The following is a 21,707-nucleotide window of genomic DNA, read 5'->3' as shown; positions in this document are numbered from 1 at the left end:
TCTGTGTTCTACTATGGTGCTTTTAGTGTCTCCGCATACCGCAGCACGCGACATAGCTTTGCAGACGATAAGTACAACCGTTTCAGAGAGAAGAGCGGCCAATGTGACGATCTGGCTTTAAGTCGATTCGATAACAAATGACGAAAACGGACGGATTTCTCAGGTTTTTACTACGTATGAACACTTTTCACATTCTCCCGTGCAACTCGGCTGCTAGTTCTCCTTCATGCGAAATCTTAAGTTCCTAGCTCGTGTCCAAGGCACCAAAGAAGGGTAAAAAGTCAATAACCGATACATAAAACTTGAATTTTACTTCTTCTTACTGGCTATTACATCAACTTAGAAGCTTCATCTGTGTTCTACTATGGTGCTTTTAGTGTGTCCGCATACCGCAGCACGCGACATAGCTTTGCAGACGATAAGTACAACCGTTTCAGAGAGAAGAGCGGCCAATGTGACGATCTGGCTTTAAGTCGATTCGATAACAAATGACGAAAACGGACGGATGTCTCAGGTTTTTACTGCATATGAACACTTTTCACATTCTCCCGTGCAACTCGGCTGCTAGTCCTCCTTTCATGCAGAATCTTAAGGTCCTAGCTCATGTCCAAGGCACCAAAGCCAGCTAAAAGATCCATATTCAATACCTAAAACTTGAATTGTACTACTTCTTACTGGCTATTACATCAACTTAGAAGCTTCATCTGTGTTCTACTATGGTGCTTTTAGTGTCTCCGCGTACCGCAGCACGCGACATAGCTTTGCAGACGATAGGTACAAGCGTTTCAGAGAGAAGAGCGGCCAATGTGACAATCTGGCTTTAAGTCGATTCGATAACAAATGATGAAAACGGACGGATTTCTAAGGTTTTTACTACATATGAACACTTTTCACATTCTCCCGTGCATCTCAGCTGCTAGTCCTCCTTTCATGCAGAATGTTAAGGTCCTATCTCATGTCCAAGGCACCAAAGCCAGCTAAAAGTTCCATATTCAATACCTAAAACTTGAATTGTACTACTTCTTACTGGCTATTACATCAACTTAGAAGCTTCATCTGTGTTCTATTATGGTGCTTTTAGTGTCTCAGCATACCGCAGCATGCGACATAGCTTAGCAGACGATAAGTACAACCGTTTCAGAGAGAAGAGCGGCCAATGTGACAATCTGGCTTTAAGTCGATTCGATAACAAATGACGAAAACGGACGGATTTCTCAGGTTTTTACTACGTATGAACACTTTTCACATTCCCCCATGCAACTCGGCTGCTAGTCCTCCTTTCATGCAGAATCTTAAGGTCCTAGCTCTTGTCCAAGGCACCAAAACCCAGCTAAAAAGTCAATAATCGATACATAATCTTGAATTGGACAACTTCTTACTGGCTATTACATCAACTTAGAAGCTTCATCTGTGTTCTACTATGGTGCTTTTCCTGTTTCCGCCTACGGCAACATGCGACATACATTTGAAGACGATAAGTACAACCATTTCAGAGAGAAGAGCGGCCAATGTGACGATGTGGCTTTAAGTCGATTCGATAACAAATGAGGAAAACGGACGGATTTCTCAGGTTTTAACTACATATGAACACTTTTCACATTCTCCCGTGCAACTCGGCTGCTAGTCCTCCTTTCATGCAGAATCTTAAGGTCCTAGCTCATGTCCAAGGCACCAAAGACAGCTAAAAGTTCCATATTCAATACCTAAAACTTGAATTGTACTACTTCTTACTGGCTATTACATCAACTTAGAAGCTTCATCTGTGTTCTACTATGGTGCTTTTCTGTTTCCGCCTACGGCAACAAGCGACATAGCTTTGCAGACGATAAGTACAACCGTTTCCGAGAGTAGAGCGGCCAATGTGACGATCTGGCTTTAAGTCGATTCGATAACAAATGACGAAAACGGACGGATTTCTCAGGTTTTTACTTCATATGAACACTTTTTACATTGTCCCCTGCAACTCGGCTGCTAGTCCTCCTTTCATGCAGAATCTTAAGGTCCTAGCTCATGTCCAAGGCACCAAAGCCAGCTAAAAAGTCAATAATCGATACCTAAAACTTGAATTGTACTACTTCTTACTGACTATTACATCAACTTAGAAGCTTCATCTGTGTTCTACTATGGTGCTTTTAGTGTCCCCGCATACCGCAGCACGCGACATAGCTTTGCAGACGATAAGTACAACCGTTTCAGAGAGAAGAGCGGCCAATGTGACGATCTGGCTTTAAGTCGATTCGATAACAAATGACGAAAACGGACGGATTTCTCAGGTTTTTTCTACATATGAACACTTTTCACATTCTCCCATGCAACTCGGCTGCTAGTCCTCCTTTAATGCAGAATCTTAAGGTCCTAGCTCATGTCCAAGGCACTAAAGCCAGCTAAAAAGTCAATAATCGATACCTAAAACTTGAATTGGATTACTTCTTACTGGCTATTACATCAACTTAGATGCTTCATCTGTGTTCTACTATGGTGATTTTAGTGTCTCCGCATACCGCAGCACGCGACATAGCTTTGCAGACGATAGGTACAAGCGTTTCAGAGAGAAGAGCGGCCAATGTGACGATCTGGCTTAAAGCGATTCGATAACAAATGACGAAAACGGACGGATTTCTAAGGTTTTTACTACATATGAACACTTTTCACATTCTCCCTTGCAACTCGGCTGCTAGTCCTCCTTTCATGCAGAATGTTAAGGTCCTAGCTCATGTCCAAGGCACCAAAGCCAGCTAAAAAGTCAATAATCGATACCTAAAACTTGAATTTTACTACTTCTTACTGGGTATTACATCAACTTAGAAGCTTAATGGGTGTTCTACTATGGTGCTTTTAGTGTCTCCGCATACCGCAGCACGCGACATAGCTTTGCAGACGATAAGTACAACCGTTTCAGAGAGAAGAGCGGCCAATGTGACGATCTGGCTTTAAGTCGGTTCGATAACAAATGAGGAAAACGGACGGATTTCTCAGGTTTTAACTACATATGAACACTTTTCACATTCTCCCGTGCAACTCGGCTGCTAGTCCTCCTTTCATGCAGAATCTTAAGGTCCTAGCTCATGTCCAAGGCACCAAAGCCAGCTAAAAGTTCCATATTCAATACCTAAAACTTGAATTGTACTACTTCTTACTGGCTATTACATCAACTTAGAAGCTTCATCTGTGTTCTATTATGGTGCTTTTAGTGTCTCAGCATACCGCAGCACGCGACATAGCTTTGCAGACGATAAGTACAACCGTTTCAGAGAGAAGAGCGGCCAATGTGTCGATCTGGCTTTAAGTCTATTCGATAACAAATGACGAAAACGGACGGAAGTCTCAGGTTTTTACTACATATGAACACGTTTCACATTCTCCCGTGCAAGTCGGCTGCTAGTCCTCCTTTCATGCAGAATCTTAAGGTCCTAGCTCATGTCCAAGGCACCAAAGCCAGCTAAAAAGTCAATAATCGATACCTAAAACTTGAATTGTACTACTTCTTACTGACTATTACATCAACTTAGAAGCTTCATCTGTGTTCTACTATGGTGCTTTTAGTGTCCCCGCATACCGCAGCACGCGACATAGCTTAGCAGACGATAAGTACAACCGTTTCAGAGAGAAGAGCGGCCAATGTGTCGATCTGGCTTTAAGTCGATTCGATAACAAATGACGAAAACGGACGGAAGTCTCAGGTTTTTACTACATATGAACACGTTTCACATTCTCCCGTGCAAGTCGGCTGCTAGTCCTCCTTTCATGCAGAATCTTAAGGTCCTAGCTCATGTCCAAGGCACCAAAGCCAGCTAAAAAGTCAATAATCGATACCTAAAACTTGAATTATACTACTTCTTACTGACTATTACATCAACTTAGAAGCTTCATCTGTGTTCTACTATGGTGCTTTTAGTGTCCCCGCATACCGCAGCACGCGACATAGCTTTGCAGACGATAAGTACAACCGTTTCAGAGAGAAGAGCGGCCAATGTGACGATCTGGCTTTAAGTCGATTCGATAACAAATGACGAAAACGGACGGATTTCTCAGGTTTTTTCTACATATGAACACTTTTCACATTCTCCCATGCAACTCGGCTGCTAGTCCTCCTTTAATGCAGAATCTTAAGGTCCTAGCTCATGTCCAATGCACCAAAGCCAGCTAAAATTCAATAATCGATACCTAAATCTTGAATTGGACTACATCTTACTGGCTATTTCATCAATTTAGAAGCTTCATCTGTGTTCTACTATGGTGCTTTTCCTGTTTCCGCCTACGGCAACACGCGACATACTTTGAAGACGATAAGTACAACCGTTTCAGAGAGAAGAGCGGCCAATGTGACGATCTGGCTTTAAGTCGATTCGATAACAAATGACGAAAACGGACGGATTTCTCATGTTTTAACTACATATGAACACTTTTCACATTCTCCCGTGCAACTCGGCTGCTAGTCCTCCTTTCATGCAGAATCTTAAGGTCCTAGCTCATGTCCAAGGCACCAAAGCCAGCTAAAAGTTCCATATTCAATACCTAAAACTTGAATTGTATTACTTCTTACTGTCTATTACATCAACTTAGAAGCTTCATCTGTGTTCTATTATGGTGCTTTTAGTGTCTCAGCATACCGCAGCAGGTGACATAGCTTTGCAGACGATAAGTACAACCGTTTCAGAGAGAAGAGCGGCGAATGTGTCGATCTGGCTTTAAGTCGATTCGATAACAAATGACGAAAACGGACGGATTTCTCAGGTTTTTACTACATATGAACACTTTTCACATTCTCCCGTGGAACTCGGCTGCTAGTCCTCCTTTCAAGCAGAATCTTAAGGTCCTAGCTCATGTCCAAGGTACCAAAGCCAGCTAAAAAGTCAATAATCGATACCTAAAACTCGAATTGTACTACTTCTTACTGGATATTACATCAACTTAGAAGCTTCATCTGTGTTCTACTGTTGTGATTTTAGTGTCTCCGCATACCGCAGCACGTGACATAGCTTTGCAGACGATAAGTACAACCATTTCAGAGAAAAGAGCGGCCAATTTGACGATCTGGCTTTAAGTCGATTCGATAACAAATGACGAAAACGGACGGATTTCTCAGGTTTTTACTACATATGAACACCTTTCACATTCTCCCGTGCAACTCGGCTGCTAGTCCTCCTTTCATGCAGAGTCTTAAGGTCCTAGCTCATGTGCAAGGCACCAAAGCCAGCTAAAAAGTCAATAATCGATACCTAAAACGCGAATTGTACTACTTCTTACTGCATATTACATCAACTTAGAAGCTTCATCTGTGTTCTACTGTGGTGATTTTAGTGTCTCCGCATACCGCAGCACGTGACATAGCTTCGCAGACAATAAGTACAACCGTTTCAGAGAGAAGAGCGGCCAATGTGACGATCTGGCTTTAAGTCGGTTCGATAACAAATGACGAAAACGGACGGATTTCTCAGGTTTTTACTACATATGAACACGTTTCACATTCTCCCGTGCAACTCGGCTGCTAGTCCTCCTTTCATGCAGAATCTTAAGGTCCTAGCTCATGTCCAAGGCACCAAAGCCAGCTAAAAACTCAATAATCGATACCTAAAACTTGAATTGTACTACTTCTTACTGGCTATTACATCAACTTAGAAGCTTCATCTGTGTTCTACTATGGTGCTTTTAGTGTCTCCGCATACCGCAGCACGCGACATAGCTTTGCAGACGATAAGTACAACCGTTTCAGAGAGAAGAGCGGCCAATGTGACGATCTGGCTTTAAGTCGATTCGATAACAAATGACGAAAACGGACGGATGTCTCAGGATTTTACTGCATATGAACACTTTTCACATTCTCCCGTGCAACTCGGCTGCTAGTCCTCCTTTCATGCAGAATCTTAAGGTCCTAGCTCATGTCCAAGGCACCAAAGCCAGCTAAAAGTTCCATATTCAATACCTAAAACTTGAATTGTACTACTTCTTACTGGCTATTACATCAACTTAGAAGCTTCATCTGTGTTCTATTATGGTGCTTTTAGTGTCTCAGCATACCGCAGCACGCGACATAGCTTAGCAGACGATAAGTACAACCGTTTCAGAGAGAAGAGCGGCCAATGTGTCGATCTGGCTTTAAGTCGATTCGATAACAAATGACGAAAACGGACGGATTTCTCAGGTTTTTACTACATATGAACACGTTTCACATTCTCCCGTGCAAGTCGGCTGCTAGTCCTCCTTTCATGCAGAATCTTAAGGTCCTAGCTCATGTCCAAGGCACCAAAGCCAGCTAAAAGTTCCATATTCAATACCTAAAACTTGAATTGTACTACTTCTTACTGGCTATTACATCAACTTAGAAGCTTCATCTGTGTTCTATTATGGTGCTTTTAGTGTCTCAGCATACCGCAGCACGCGACATAGCTTAGCAGACGATAAGTACAACCGTTTCAGAGAGAAGAGCGGCCAATGTGTCGATCTGGCTTTAAGTCGATTCAATAACAAATGACGAAAACGGACGGATTTCTCAGGTTTTTACTACATATGAACACTTTTCACATTCTCCCATGCAACTCGGCTGCTAGTCGTCCTTTAATGCAGAAACTTAAGGTCCTAGCTCATGTCCAAGGCACCAAAGCCAGCTAAAAGGTCAATATTCAATACCTAAAACTTGAATTGGATTACTTCTTACTGGCTATTACATCAACTTAGATGCTTCATCTGTGTTCTACTATGGTGCTTTTAGTGTGTCCGCATACCGCAGCACGCGACATAGCTTTGCAGACGATAAGTACGACCGTTTCAGAGAGAAGAGCGGAAAATGTGACGATCTGGCTTTAAGTCGATTCTATAACAAATGACGAAAACTGACGGATGTCTCAGCTTTTTACTGCATATGAACACTTTTCACATTCTCCCGTGCAACTCGGCTGCTAGTCCTCCTTTCATGCAGAATCTTAAGGTCCTAGCTCATGTCCAAGGCACCACAGCCAGCTAAAAAGTCAATAATCGATAACTAAAACTTGAATTTTACTACTTCTTACTGGGTATTACATCAACTTAGAAGCCTAATCTGTGTTCTACTATGGTGCTTTTAGTGTCTCCGCATACCGCAGCCCGCGACATAGCTTTGCAGACGATAAGTACAACCGTTTCAGAGAGAAGAGCGGCCAATGTGACGATCTGGCTTTAAGTCGATTCGATAACAAATGACGAAAACGGACGTATTTCTCAGGTTTTTACTACATTTGAACACTTTTCACATTCCCCCATGCAACTCGGCTGCTAGTAATCCTTTCATGCAGAATATTAAGGTGCTAGCTCATGTCCAAGGCACCAAAGCCAGCTAAAATTCAATAATCGATACCTAAATCTTGAATTGGGCTACATCTTACTGGCTATTACATCAATTTAGAAGCTTCATCTGTGTTCTACTATGGTGCTTTTCCTGTTTCCGCCTACGGCAACACGCGACATACCTTTGAAGACGATAAGTACAACCGTTTCAGAGAGAAGAGCGGCCAATGTGACGATCTGGCTTTAAGTCGATTCGATAACAAATGACGAAAACGGACGGATTTCTCATGTTTTAACTACATATGAACACTTTTCACATTCTCCCGTGCAACTCGGCTGCTAGTCCTCCTTTCATGCTGAATCTTAAGGTCCTAGCTCATGTCCAAGGCACCAAAGCCAGCTAAAAGTTCCATATTCAATACCAAAAACTTGAATTGTATTACTTCTTACTGTCTATTACATCAACTTAGAAGCTTCATCTGTGTTCTATTATGGTGCTTTTAGTGTCTCAGCATACCGCAGCAGGTGACATAGCTTTGCAGACGATAAGTACAACCGTTTTAGAGAGAAGAGCGGCCAATGTGTCGATCTGGCTTTAAGTCGATTCGATAACAAATCACGAAAACGGACGGATTTCTCAGGTTTTTACTACATATGAACACTTTTCACATTCTCCCGTGGAACTCGGCTGCTAGTCCTCCTTTCAAGCAGAATCTTAAGGTCCTAGCTCATGTCCAAGGTACCAAAGCCAGCTAAAAAGTCAATAATCGATACCTAAAACTCGAATTGTACTACTTCTTACTGGATATTACATCAACTTAGAAGCTTCATCTGTGTTCTACTGTGGTGATTTTAGTGTCTCCGCATACCGCAGCACGTGACATAGCTTTGCAGACGATAAGTACAACCGTTTCAGAGAAAAGAGCGGCCAATTTGACGATCTGGCTTTAAGTCGATTCGATAACAAATGACGAAAACGGACGGATTTCTCAGGTTTTTACTACATATGAACACTTTTCACATTCTCCCGTGCAACTCGGCTGCTAGTCCTCCTTTCATGCAGAGTCTTAAGGTCCTAGCTCATGTCCAAGGCACCAAAGCCAGCTAAAAAGTCAATAATCGATACCTAAAACATGAATTGTACAACTTCTTACTGGCTATTACATCAACTTAGAAGCTTCATCTGTGTTCTACTATGGTGCTTTTAGTGTCTCTGCATACCGCAGCACGCGACATAGCTGTGCAGACCATAAGTACTAGCGTTTCAGAGAGAAGAGCGGATATGTGACGATCTGGCTTTAAGTCGATTCGATAACAAATGACGAAAACGGACGGATTTCTAAGGTTTTTACTACATATGAACACTTTTCACATTCTCCCGTGCAACTCGGCTGCTAGTCCTCCTTTCATGCAGAATCGTAAGGTCCTAGCTTATGTCCAAGGCACCAAAGCCAGCTAAAAAGTCAATAATCGATACCTAAAACATGAATTGTACTACTTCTTATGGCTATTACATCAACTTAGAAGCTTCATCTGTGTTCTACTATGGTGCTTTTACTCTCTCCACATACCGCAGCACGCGACATAGCTTTGCAGACGATAAGTACAACCGTTTCAGTGAGAAGAGCGGCCAATGTGACGATCTGGCTTTAAGTCGATTCGATAACAAATGATGAAAACGGACGGATTTCTAAGGTTTTTATTACATATGAACAGTTTTCACATTCTCCCGTGCAACTCGGCTGCTAGTCCTCCTTTCATGCAGAATCTTAAGGTCCTAGCTCATGTTCCAGGCACCAAAGCCAGCTAAAAAGTCAATAATCGATTCCTAAAACTTGAATTGGATTACTTCTTACTGGCTATTACATAAACTTAGATGCTTCATCTGTGTTCTACTATGGTGATTTTAGTGTCTCCGCATACCGCAGCACGCGACATAGCTTTGCAGACGATAGGTACAAGCGTTTCAGAGAGAAGAGCGGCCAATGTGACGATCTGGCTTTAAGTCGATTCGATAACAAATGACGAAAACGGACGTATTTCTCAGGTTTTTACTACATTTGAACACTTTTCACATTCCCCCATGCAACTCGGCTGCTAGTAATCCTTTCATGCAGAATATTAAGGTGCTAGCTCATGTCCAAGGCACCAAAGCCAGCTAAAATTCAATAATCGATACCTAAATCTTGAATTGGACTACATCTTACTGGCTATTACATCAGTTTAGAAGCTTCATCTGTGTTCTACTATGGTGCTTTTCCTGTTTCCGCCTACGGCAACACGCGACATACCTTTGAAGACGATAAGTACAACCGTTTCAGAGAGAAGAGCGGCCAATGTGACGATCTGGCTTTAAGTCGATTCGATAACAAATGACGAAAACGGACGGATTTCTCATGCTTTAACTACATATGAACACTTTTCACATTCTCCCGTGCAACTCGGCTGCTAGTCCTCCTTTCATGCAGATTCTTAAGGTCCTAGCTCATGTCCAAGGCACCAAAGCCAGCTAAAAGTTCCATATTCAATACCTAAAACTTGAATTGTATTACTTCTTACTGTCTATTACATCAACTTAGAAGCTTCGTCTGTGTTCTATTATGGTGCTTTTAGTGTCTCAGCATACCGCAGCAGGTGACATAGCTTTGCAGACGATAAGTACAACCGTTTCAGAGAGAAGAGCGGCCAATGTGTCAATCTGGCTTTAAGTCGATTCGATAACAAATGACGAAAACGGACGGATTTCTCAGGTTTTTACTACATATGAACACTTTTCACATTCTCCCGTGGAACTCGGCTGCTAGTCCTCCTTTCAAGCAGAATCTTAAGGTCCTAGCTCATGTCCAAGGTACCAAAGCCAGCTAAAAAGTCAATAATCGATACCTAAAACTCGAATTGTACTACTTCTTACAGGCTATTACATCAACTTAGAATCTTCATCTGTGTTCTACTATGGTGCTTTTAGTGTCTCTGCATACCGCAGCACGCGACATAGCTGTGCAGACGATAAGTACTAGCGTTTCAGAGAGAAGAGCGGCCAATGTGACGATCTGGCTTTAAGTCGATTCGATAACAAATGACGAAAACCGACGGATTTCTAAGGTTTTCACTACATATGAACACTTTTCACATACTCCCGTGCAACGCGGCTGCTAGTAATCCTTTCATGCAGAATATTAAGGTGCTAGCTCATGTCCAAGGCACCAAAGCCAGCTAAAAAGTCAATAATCGATACCTACAACTTGAATTGTACTACTTCTTACCTTCTATTACATCAACTTAGAAGCTTTATCTGTGTTCTACTATGGTGATTTTAGTGTCTCCGCATACCGCAGCACGCGACATTGCTTTGTAGACGATAAGTACAACCGTTTCAGAGAGAAGAGCGACCAATGTGACGATCTGGCTTTAAGTCGATTCGATAACAAATGACGAAAACGGACGGATTTCTCAGGTTTTTTTTTTTTTTTAGATATGAACACTTTTCACATTCTCCCGTGCAACTCGGCTGCTAGTCCTCCTTTCATGCAGAATCTTAAGGTCCTAGCTCATGTCCAAGTCACCAAAGCCAGCTAAAAAGTCAATAATCGATACCTAAACTTGAATTGGACTACTTCTTACTGGCTATTACATCAACTTAGATGCTTCATCTGTGTTCTACTATGGTGATTTCAGTGTCTCCACATACCGCAGCACGCGACATAGCTTTGCAGACGAGAAGTACAACCGTTTCAGAGAGAAGAGCGGCCAATGTGTCGATCTGGCTTTAAGTCGATTCGATAACAAATGACGAAAACGGACGGATTTCTCAGGTTTTTACTACATATGAACACTTTTCACATTCTCGCGCGGAACTCGGCTGCTAGTCCTCCTTTCATGCAGAATCTTAAGGTCCTAGTGAATGTCCAAAGCACCAAAGCCAGCTATAAAGTCAATAATCGATACCTAAAACTCGAATTGTACTACTTCCTACTGGATATTACATCAACTTAGAAGCTTCATCTGTGTTCTACTGTGGTGATTTTAGTGTCTCCGCATACCGCAGCACGTGACATAGCTTTGCAGACGATAAGTACAACCGTTTCAGAGAAAAGAGCGGCCAATTTGACGATCTGGGTTTAAGTCGATTCGATAACAAATGACGAAAACGGACGGATTTCTCAGGTTTTTACTACATATGAACACTTTTCACATTCTCCCGTGCAACTCGGCTGCTAGTCCTCCTTTCATGCAGAGTCTTAAGGTCCTAGCTCATGTCCAAGGCACCAAAGCCAGCTAAAAAGTCAATAATCGATACCTAAAACATGAATTGTACTACTTCTTACTGGCTATTACATCAACTTAGAAGCTTCATCTGTGTTCTACTATGGTGCTTTTACTCTCTCCACATACCGCAGCACGCGACATAGCTTTGCAGACGATAAGTACAACCGTTTCAGTGAGAAGAGCGGCCAATGTGACGATCTGGCTTTAAGTCGATTCGATAACAAATGATGAAAACGGACGGATTTCTAAGGTTTTTATTACATATGAACAGTTTTCACATCCTCCCGAGTAACTCGGCTGCTAGTCCTCCTTTCATGCAGAATGTTAAGGTCCTAGCTCATGTTCAAGGCACCAAAGCCAGCTAAAAAGTCAATAATCGATACCTAAAACTTGAATTGTACTACTTCTTACTGGCTATTACATCAACTTAGAAGCTTCATCTGTGTTCTACTATGGTGATTTTAGTGTCTCCGCATACCGCAGTACGCGACATAGCTTTGCAGACGATAAGTACAAGCGTTTCAGAGAGAAGAGCGGCCAATATGACGATCTGGCTTTAAGTCGATTCGATAACAAATGACGAAAACGGACGGATGTCTCATGTTTTTAATGCATATGAACACTTTTCACATTCTCCCGTGCAACTCGGCTGCTAGTCCTCCTTTCATGCAGAATCTTAAGGTCCTAGCTCATGTCCAAGGCACCAAAGCCAGCTAAAAAGTCAATAATCGATACCTAAAACTTGAATTCGATTACCTCTTAGTGGCTATTACATCAACTTAGATGCTTCATCTGTGTTCTACTATGGTGATTTTAGTGTCTCCGCATACCGCAGCACGCGACACTGCTTTGCATACGATATGTGCAACCGTTTCAGAGAGAAGAGCAGCCAATGTGACGATCTGTCTTTAAGTCGATTCGATAACAAATGACGAAAACGAACGGATTTCTAAGGTTTTTACTACATATGAACACTTTTCACATTCTCCCATGCAACTCGGCTGCTAGTCGTCCTTTAATGCAGAATCTTAAGGTCCTAGCTCATGTCCAAGGCACCAAAGCCAGCTAAAAGGTCAATATTCAATACCTAAAACTTGAATTGGATTACATCTTACTGGCTATTACATCAACTTAGATGCTTCATCTGTGTTCTACTATGGTGCTTTTAGTGTGTCCGCATACCGCAGCATGCGACATAGCTTTGCAGACGATAAGTACAACCGTTTCAAAGAGAAGAGCGGCCAATGTGACGATCTGGCTTTAAGTCGATTCTATAACAAATGACGAAAACGGACGGATGTCTCAGCTTTTTACTGCATATGAACACTTTTCACATTCTCCCGTGCAACTCGGCTGCTAGTCCTCCTTTCATGCAGAATCTTAAGGTCCTAGCTCATGTCCAAGGCACCACAGCCAGCTAAAAAGTCAATAATCGATACCTAAAACTTGAATTGGATTACTTCTTACTGGCTATTACATCAACTTAGATGCTTCATCTGTGTTCTACTATGGTGCTTTTAGTGTCTCCGCATACCGCAGCACGCGACATAGCTTTGCAGACGATAAGTGCAATCGTTTCAGAGAGAAGAGCAGCCAATGTGACGATCTGGCTTTAAGTCGATTCGATAACAAATGACGAAAACGGACGGATTTCTCAGGTTTTCTCTACATATGAACACTTTTCACATTCTCCCATGCAACTCGGCTGCTAGTCCTCCTTTAATGCAGAATCTTAAGGTCCTAGCTCATGTCCAAGGCACTAAAGCCAGCTAAAAAGTCAATAATCGATACCTAAAACTTGAATTGGATTACTTCTTACTGGCTATTACATCAACTTAGATGCTTCATCTGTGTTCTACTATGGTGATTTTAGTGTCTCCGCATACCGCAGCACGCGACATAGCTTTGCAGACAATAGGTACAAGCGTTTCAGAGAGAAGAGCGGCCAATGTGACGATCTGGCTTTAAGTCGATCCGATAACAAATGACGAAAACGGACGGATTTCTAAGGTTTTTACTACATATGAACACTTTTCACATTCTCCCGTGCAACTCGGCTGCTAGTCCTCCTTTCATGCAGAATGTTAAGGTCCTAGCTCATGTCCAAGGCACCAAAGCCAGCTAAAAAGTCAATAATCGATAACTAAAACTTGAATTTTACTACTTCTTACTGGGTATTACATCAACTTAGAAGCCTAATCTGTGTTCTACTATGGTGCTTTTAGTGTCTCCGCATACCGCAGCACGCGACATAGCTTTGCAGACGATAAGTACAACCGTTTCAGAGAGAAGAGCGGCCAATGTGACGATCTGGCTTTAAGTCGATTCGATAACAAATGACGAAAACGGACGTATTTCTCAGGTTTTTACTACATTTGAACACTTTTCACACTCCCCCATGCAACTCGGCTGCTAGTAATCCTTTCATGCAGAATATTAAGGTGCTAGCTCATGTCCAAGGCACCAAAGCCAGCTAAAAAGTCAATAATCGATACCTAAATCTTGAATTGGACTACTTCTTACTGGCTATTACATCAACTTAGAAGCTTCATCTGTGTTCTACTATGGTGCTTTTCCTGTTTCCGCCTACGGCAACACGCGACATACCTTTGAAGACGATAAGTACAACCGTTTCAGAGAGAAGAGCAGCCAATGTGACGATCTGGCTTTAAGTCGATTCGATAACAAATGACGAAAACGGACGGATTTCTCAGGTTTTAACTACATATGAACACTTTTCACATTTTCCCGTGCAACTCGGCTGCTAGTCCTCCATTCATGCAGAATCTTAAGGTCCTACCTCATGTCCAAGGCACCAAAGCCAGCTAAAAGTTCCATATTCAATACCTAAAACTTGAATTGTACTACTTCTTACTGGCTATTACATCAACTTAGAAGCTTCATCTGTCTTCTATTATGGTGCTTTTAGTGTCTCAGCATACCGCAGCAGGTGACATAGCTTTGCAGACGATAAGTACAACCGTTTCAGAGAGAAGAACGGCCAATGTGTCGATCTGGCTTTAAGTCGATTCGATAACAAATGACGAAAACGGACGGATTTCTCAGGTTTTTACTACATATGAACACTTTTCACATTCTCCCGTGGAACTCGGCTGCTAGTCCTCCTTTCATGCAGAATCTTAAGGTCCTAGCTCATGTCCAAGGTACCAAAGCCAGCTAAAAAGTCAATAATCGATACCTAAAACTCGAATTGTACTACTTCTTACTGGATATTACATCAACTTAGAAGCTTCATCTGTGTTCTACTGTGGTGATTTTAGTGTCTCCGCATACCGCAGCACGTGACATAGCTTTGCAGACGATAAGTACAACCGTTTCAGAGAAAAGAGCGGCCAATTTGACGATCTGGCTTTAAGTCGATTCGATAACAAATGACGAAAACGGACGGATTTCTCAGGTTTTTACTACATATGAACACTTTTCACATTCTCCCGTGCAACTCGGCTGCTAGTCCTCCTTTCATGCAGAGTCTTAAGGTCCTAGCTCATGTCCAAGGCACCAAAGCCAGCTAAAAAGTCAATAATCGATACCTAAAACATGAATTGTACTACTTCTTACTGGCTATTACATCAACTTAGAAGCTTCATCTGTGTTCTACTATGGTGCTTTTAGTGTCTCTGCATACCGCAGCACGCGACATAGCTGTGCAGACCATAAGTACTAGCGTTTCAGAGAGAAGAGCGGCCAATGTGACGATCTGGCTTTAAGTCGATTCGATAACAAATGACGAAAACGGACGGATTTCTAAGGTTTTTACTACATATGAACACTTTTCACATTCTCCCGTGCAACTCGGCTGCTAGTCCTCCTTTCATGCAGAATCGTAACGTCCTAGCTTATGTCCAAGGCACCAAAGCCAGCTAAAAAGTCAATAATCGATACCTAAAACATGAATTGTACTACTTCTTACTGGCTATTACATCAACTTAGAAGCTTCATCTGTGTTCTACTATGGTGCTTTTAGTGTCTCCACATACCGCAGCACGCGACATAGCTTTGCAGACGATAAGTACAACCGTTTCAGTGAGAAGAGCGGCCAATGTGACGATCTGGCTTTAAGTCGATTCGATAACAAATGATGAAAACGGACGGATTTCTCAGGTTTTTACTACATATGAACACTTTTCACATTCTCCCGTGTAACTCGGCTGCTAGTCCTCCTTTCATGCAGAATGTTAAGGTCCTAGCTCATGTTCAAGGCACCAAAGCCAGCTAAAAAGTCAATAATCGATACCTAAAACATGAATTGGATTACTTCTTACTGGCTATTACATCAACTTAGATGCTTCATCTGTGTTCTACTATGGTGATTTTAGTGTCTCCGCATACCGCAGCACGCGACATAGCTTTGCAGACGATAGGTACAAGCGTTTCAGAGAGAAGAGCGGCCAATGTGACGATCTGGCTTTAAGTCGATTCGATAACAAATGACGAAAACGGACGGATTTCTCAGGTTTTTACTACATATGAACACTTTTCACATTCTCCCGTGGAACTCGGCTGCTAGTCCTCCTTTCATGCAGAATCTTAAGGTCCTAGCTCATGTCCAAGGCACCAAAGCCAGCTAAAAAGTCAATAATCGATACCTAAAACTCGAATTGTACTACTTCTTACTGGATATTACATCAACTTAGAAGCTTCATCTGTGTTCTACTGTGGTGATTTTAGTGTCTCCGCATACCGCAGCATGTGACATAGCTTTGCAGACGATAAGTACAACCGTTTCAGAGAAAAGAGCGGCCAATTTGACGATCTGGCTTTAAGTCGATTCGATAACAAATGACGAAAACGGACGGATTTCTCAGGTTTTTACTACATATGAACACTTTTCACATTCTCCCGTGCAACTCGGCTGCTAGTCCTCCTTTCATGCAGAATCGTAAGGTCCTAGCTCATGTCCAAGGCACCAAAGCCAGCTAAAAAGTCAATAATCGATACCTACAACTTGAATTGTACTACTTCTTACCTTCTATTACATCAACTTAGAAGCTTCATCTGTGTTCTACTATGGTGATTTTAGTGTCTACGCTTACCGCAGCACGCGACATTGCTTTGTAGACGATAATTACAACCGTTTCAGAGAGAAGAGCGGCCAATGTGTCGATCTGGCTTTAAGTCGATTCGATAACAAATGACGAAAACGGACGGATTTCTAAGGTTTTTACTACATATGAACACTTTTCACATTCTCCCGCGCAACTCGGCTGCTAGCCCTCCTTTCATGCAGAATCGTAAGGTCCTAGCTCATGTCCAAGGCACCAAAGCCAGCTAAAAAGTCAATAATCGATACCTAAAACTTGAGTTGTACTACTTCTTACTGGCTATTACATCAACTTAGAAGCTTCATCTGTGTTCTACTATGGTGCTTTTAGTGTCTCCACATACCGCAGCACGCGACATAGCTTTGCAGACGATAAGTACAACCGTTTCAGAGAGAAGAGCGGCCAATGTGACGATCTGGCTTTAAGTCGATTCGATAACAAATGACGAAAACGGACGGATTTTTAAAGTTTTTATTACATATGAACACTTTTCACATTCTCCCGTGCAACTCGGCTGCTAGTCCTCCTTTCATGCAGAATCGTAAGGACCTAGCTCATGTCCAAGGCACCAGAGCCAGCTAAAAAGTCAATAATCGATACCTAAAACTTGAATTGTACTACTTCTTACTGGCTATTACATCAACTTAGAAGCTTCATCTGTGTTCTACTATGGTGCTTTTAGTGTCTCCACATACCGCAGCACGCGACATAGCTTTGCAGACGATAAGTACAACCGTTTCCGAGAGCAGAGCGGCCAATGTGACGATCTGGCTTTAAGTCGATTCGATAACAAATGACGAAAACAGACGGATTTCTCAGGTTTTTACTACATATGAACACTTTTCACATTCTCCCCTGCAACTCGGCTGCTAGTCCTCCTTTCATGCAGAATCTTAAGGTCCTAGCTCATGTCCAAGGCACCAAAGCCAGCTAAAAAGTCAATAATCGATACCTAAAACTTGAGTTGTACTACTTCTTACTGGCTAATTACATCAACGTAGAAGCTTCATCTGTGTTCTACTATGGTGATTGTAGTGTCTCCGCATACCGCAGCACGCGACATAGCTTTGCAGACGATACGTACAACCGTTTCAGAGAGTAGAGCGGCTAATGTGACGATCGATCTTTAAGTCGATTCGATAACAAATGACGAAAACGGACGGATTTCTCAGGTTTTTACTACATATGAACACTTTTCACATTCTCCCGTGCAACTCGGCTGCTAGTCCTCCTTTCATGCAGAATCTTAAGGTCCTAGCCCATGTCCAAGGCACCAAAGCCAGCTAAAAAGTCAATAATCAATACCTAAAACTTGAATTGTACTACTTCTTACTGGCTATTACATCAGCTTAGAAGCTTCATCTTTGTTCTACTACGGTGCTTTTAGATTCTCCGCATGCCGCAGCACGCGACATAGTTTTGCAAACGAAAAGTACAACCGTTTCAGAGAGAAGAGAGGCCAATGTGACGATCTGGCTTTAAGTCGATTCGATAACAAATGACGAAAACGGACGGATTTCTCAGGTTTTTACTACATATGAACACTTTTCACATTCTCCCGTGCAACTGGGCTGCTAGTCCTCCATCATGCAAAATCTTAAGTTCCTAGCTCGTGTCCAAGGCCCAAAGAAGGGTAAAAAGTCAATAACCGATACCTAAAACTTTAATTGTACTACTTCTTACTGGCTATTACATCAACTTAGAAGCTTCATCTCTGTTCTACTATGGTGCTTTTAGTGTCTCCAGATATCGCAGCACGCGACATAGCTTTGTAGACGATAAGTACAACCGTTTCAGAGAGAAGAGCGGCCAATGTGACGATCTGGCTTTAAGTAGGTTCGATAACAAATGACGAAAGCGGACGGATTTCTCAGGTTTTTACTACATATGAACACTTTTCTCATTCTCCCGTGCAACTCGGCTGCTAGTCCTCCTTTCATGCAGAATCTTAATGTCCTAGCTCATGTCCAAGGCACCAAAGCCAGCTAAAAAGTCAATAATCGATACCTAAAACTTGAATTGTACCACATCTTACTGGGTATTACATCAACTTAGAAGATTCATCTGTGTTCTACTATTGTGCTTTTAGTGTCTCCGCATACCGCAGCACGCGACATAGCTTAGCAGACGATAAGTACAAGCGTTTCAGAGAGAAGAGTGGCCAATGTGACGATCTGGCTTTAAGTAGATTCGATAACAAGTGACGAAAGCGGACGGATTTGTCAGGTTTTTACTACATATGAACACTTTTCTCATTCTCCCGTGCAACTCGGCTGCTAGTCCTCCTTTCATGCAGAATCATAAGGTCCTAGCTCATGTCCAATGCACCAAAGCCAGGTAAAATTCAATAATCGATACCTAAAACTTGAATTGTACTACTTCTTACTGGCTATTACATCAACTTAGAAGCTTCATCTGTGTTCTACTATGGTGCTTTTAGTGTCTCCGCATACCGCAGCACGCGACATAGCTTTGCAGACGATAAGTACAACCGTTTCAGAGAGAAGAGCGGCCAATGTGACGATCTGGCTTTAAGTCGATTCGATAACAAATGACGAAAACGGACGGATTTCTCAGGTTTTTACTACATATGAACACTTTTCACATACTCCCGTGCAACTCGGCTGCTAGTCCTCCTTTCATACAGAATGTTAAGGTCCTAGCTCATGTCCAAGGCACCAAAGCCAGCTAAAAAGTCAATAATCGATACCTAAAACTTGAATTGGACTACTTCTTACTGGTTATTACATCAACTTAGAAGCTTCATCTGTGTTCTACTGTGGTGATTTTAGTGTCTCCAGATCCCGCAGCACGTGACATAGCTTTGCAGACGATAAGTACAACCGATTCAGAGAGGAGAGCGGCCAATGTAACGATCAGGCTTTAGGTCGATTTGATAACAAATGACGAAAACGGACGTATTTCTCAGGTTTTTACTACATATGAACACTTTTTACATTCTCCCGTGCAACTCGGCTGCTAGTCCTCCTTTCATGCAGAATGTTATGGTCCTAGGTCATGTCCAAGGCACCAAAGCCAGCTATAAAGTCAATAATCGATACCTAAAACTTGAATTATACTACGTCTTACTGGGTATTACATTAACTTAGAAGCTTCATCTGTGTTCTACTATGGTGCTTTTAGTGTCTCCGCATACCGCAGCACGCGACATAGCTTTGCAATCGATAAGTACAACCTTTTCAGAGAGAAGAGCGGCCAATGTGACGATCTGGCTTTAAGTCGATTCGATAACAAATGACGAAAACGGACGGATTTCTCAGGTTTTTACTACATATGAACACTTTTCACATTCTCCCGTGCAAATCGGCTGCTAGTCCTCCTTTCATGCAGAATGTTAAGGTCCTACCTCATGTCCAAGGCACCAAAGCCAGCTAAAAAGTCAATAATCGATACCTAAAATTGAATTGTACTACTTCTTCCTGGCTATTACATCAACTTAGAAGCTTCATCTGAGATCTACTATGGTGCTTTTAGTGTCTCAGCATACCGCAGCACGCGAAATAGTTTTGCAGACGATAAGTACAACCGTTTCAGAGAGAAGAGCGGCCAATGTGACGATCTGGCTTGAAGTCGATTCGATAACAAATGACAAAAACGGACCGATTTCTCAGGTTTTTACTACATATGAACACTTTTCATATTCTCCCGTGCAACTCGGCTGCTAGTCCGCCTTTCATGCAGAATCTTAAGGTCCTAGCTCATGTCCAAGTCACCAAAGCCAGCTAAAAAGTCAATAATCGATTCCTAAAACTTGAATTGGACTACTTCTTACTGGCTATTCCTTCAACTTAGAAGCTTCATCTGTATTCTACTATGGTGCTTTTAGTGTCTCCGCAAATCGCAGCACGCGACATAGCTTTGCAGACGATAAGTACAACCGTTTCAGAGAGAAGAGCGGCCAATGTGACGATCTGGCTTTAAGTAGATTCGATAACAAATGACGAAAGCGGACGGATTTGTCAGGTTTTTACTACATATGAACACTTTTCTCATTCTCCCGTGCATCTCGGCTGCTAGTCCTCCTTTCATGCAGAATCATAAGGTCCTAGCTCATTTCCAATGCACCAAAGCCAGGTAAAATTCAATAATCGATACCTAAAACTTGAATTGTACTACTTCTTACTGGCTATTACATCAACTTAGAAGCTTCATCTGTGTTCCACTATGGTGATTACAATGTCTCCGCATACCGCAGCACGCGACATAGCTTTGCAGACGAGAAGTACAACCGTTTCAGAGAGATGAGCGGCCAATGTGACAATCTGGCTTTAAGTCGATTCGATAACAAATGACGAAAGTGGACGGATTTCTCAGGTTTTAACTACATATGAACACTTTTCACATTCTCCCGTGCAACTCGGCTGCTAGTCCTCCTTTCATGCAGAATGTTAAGGTCCTAGCTCATGTCCAAGGCACCAAAGCCAGCTAAAAGTTCCATATTCAATACCTAAAACTTGAATTGTACTACTTCTTACTGGCTATTACATCAACTTAGAAGCTTCATCTGTGTTCTATTATGGTGCTTTTAGTGTCTCAGCATACCGCAGCAGGTGACATAGCTTTGCAGACGATAAGTACAACCGTTTCAGAGAGAAGAGCGGCCAATGTGTCGATCTGGCTTTAAGTCGATTCGATAACAAATGACGAAAACGGACGGATTTCTCAGGTTTTTACTACATATGAACACTTTTCACATTCTCCCGTGGAACTCGGCTGCTAGTCCTCCTTTCATGCAGAATCTTAAGGTCCTAGCTCATGTCCAAGGTACCAAAGCCAGCTAAAAAGTCAATAATCGATACCTAAAACTCGAATTGTACTACTTCTTACTGGATATTACATCAACTTAGAAGCTTCATCTGTGTTCTACTGTGGTGATTTTAGTGTCTCCGCATACCGCAGCACGTGACATAGCTTTGCAGACGATAAGTACAACCGTTTCAGAGAAAAGAGCGGCCAATTTGACGATCTGGCTTTAAGTCGATTCGATAACAAATGACGAAAACGGATGGATTTCTCAGGTTTTTACTACATATGAACACTTTTCACATTCTCCCGTGCAACACGGCTGCTAGTCGTCCTTTCATGCAGAGTCTTAAG

Source organism: Schistocerca gregaria, chromosome 6 (assembly GCF_023897955.1).
Source record: "Schistocerca gregaria isolate iqSchGreg1 chromosome 6, iqSchGreg1.2, whole genome shotgun sequence".
Lineage (NCBI taxonomy): Eukaryota > Metazoa > Arthropoda > Insecta > Orthoptera > Acrididae > Schistocerca > Schistocerca gregaria.
Note: the sequence above shows the minus strand (reverse complement) of the source record.